Genomic DNA, 2,089 nt, shown 5'->3' on the forward strand with positions numbered 1-2,089 from the left:
AAAGGTAGAAAACTCAAAAAAATCTACCAAAAAATGTTAGAACTAATAAATAAATTAAGCAAATTGGCAAGATATCAAGTCAATACATACACACACACAAATCAGTTGTATGTCAATACACTAAAAATAAACAATCCAAAAAAATTAAAAAGAAAAACCATTCTGTTTATAATAGCATCAAAAGAATAAAATGCTTAGAGATTAACTTAACCAAGGGGGTGGAAGACTTGTACAATGAAAACTACAAAACATTGCTGAAAGAAATTAAAGAAGACAAAATAAATGGAAAGACATTCCATGTTCAGGGACTGGAAGACTTACTATTGTTAGGATGTCAATACTACCCAAAATGATCTGTAGAGTCAATGTAATTTCTATCAAAATCCAAATAATATTCTTTGCAGAAATGGAAAAACCCATTCTAAAATTTACATGGAATCTCAAAAGATCTTCAATAGCCAACTCAAAAAGAACAAAGAACAAAAAACAAAGCTGGAAGACTCATACTTTCTGATTTCAAAACTTCCTACACAGCTACAGTAATGAAAATACTATGGTATTAGAATAAAGGCAGACATATAAACCATTGAAATAGACTAGAGAGCCCTGAAACAAACTGTTGCAAATATGATCAAATGATTTTCAGCTATGGTGCCAAGATCATCCAATGGAGAAAAAGATAGTCTTTTCAACAAATGGTGCTGGGAAACTAATATCCACATGAAAAATAAAGAAGTTAGACCCTTACTTAACACTATAGGCAAAAATTAACTCAAAATAGGCTTATGATGTAAATGTAATGCCTAAAGCTATAATTAGAAAATACAGGACAAAAGCTTTATGAATTGGATTTAACAATGATTTTGCCAAAATCATTGGAACATAGGCAACAAATAAAAATTAGACAATTGGATTTCATGAGAAAATTAAAAAATTTGTGCTTCAAAAGACATTATGGGTGGTGATGCACAACATTATAAATGCATTTAATGTCATTAAACTGTATACCTAAAAATGATTAAAATGTTAAATCTTGTGTGTATTTTACTACAATAAAAAATGAAAAAAATGATATTATCAGAGTAACAAAGCAACACATAGAATAGGAGAAAATATTCATAAATCACGTATCTAATAAAGTATTAATATCCAGAATACAAAGGGTACTTTTGGTGGCGGGCAGAGGGAATGATAATTATATTGAGGCAGTTTCCTTCTAGTGTTAGTTTCTTGAGGGTTTTTATCATGAAGAGATGTTGAATTTTATTTTTATTGAATGATTTTTTTATATCAATTGAGATGATTATGTGGTTTCCTTTCTTCATTCTGTTAATGGTTTATTACACCAAATCTGTATTTCCTTATGGGGAGTGGGCCGATATCCAGCCTCAGAACTTCTGGAACTGCTTCGTGGTGCCTGCAGCCTTGGTGGCCATGAGCACATTGAAACACACAGTCTTGCTCCTGGGCCGGCACTCGCGCACTGTGACAATGTCACCTATCTGGATGTCCCTGAAGCAGGGAGACAGGTGTACGGACATGTTCTTGTGGCACTTCTCGAAGTGATTGTAGTTGTGGATGTAGTGGAGGTAGTCTCCGTGGATGACAATGGTCCTCTGCATTTTCATCTTGGTCACCATACCAGAAAGAATCCGCCCTCAAATAGAGACATTACCAGTGAAGGGACATTTCTTGTCAATGTAGGTGCCCTCAGTAGCCTCTTTGGGTGTCTTGAAGCCCAGACCGATATTCTTGTAGTACTGCAGGAGCTTCTCCTTGCCAGTTTCTCCTAGCAGGACCCTCTTCTTGTTTTGAAAGTTGGTCAGCTGCTTTTGCTAGGTGCATTCAGCCTGAATGTCTGCCATCTTCCCTGCTACCTGAAAAAAGGAGACATAGAGTACTTCTAAAACTAACAACTTGATTCAGATATGGGCAAAGAACTCGAATAGACATTTCTCAAGAGATAATATTACAAATGACCAATAACCACACAAAAAGATGCTCAACATTATTAATCACTAGAAAAAGGTAAATCAAAGCTAAAATGAGTACCACCTCACACCCATTAGATGGCTACTATTAAAATAAG

General features: G+C 34.7%; 1 pseudogene; it reads right to left on the bottom strand.

The window, feature by feature from the left end:
- Positions 1-890: 890 nt before the first annotated feature.
- On the bottom strand, positions 891-1,865 carry LOC116530336 (annotated as a pseudogene).
- Positions 1,866-2,089: the final 224 nt, after the last annotated feature.

This window comes from Sapajus apella, unplaced genomic scaffold, assembly GCF_009761245.1.
Source record: "Sapajus apella isolate SASKATOON/1434 unplaced genomic scaffold, GSC_monkey_1.0 scaffold66, whole genome shotgun sequence".
Classification (NCBI taxonomy): Eukaryota; Metazoa; Chordata; class Mammalia; order Primates; family Cebidae; genus Sapajus; species Sapajus apella.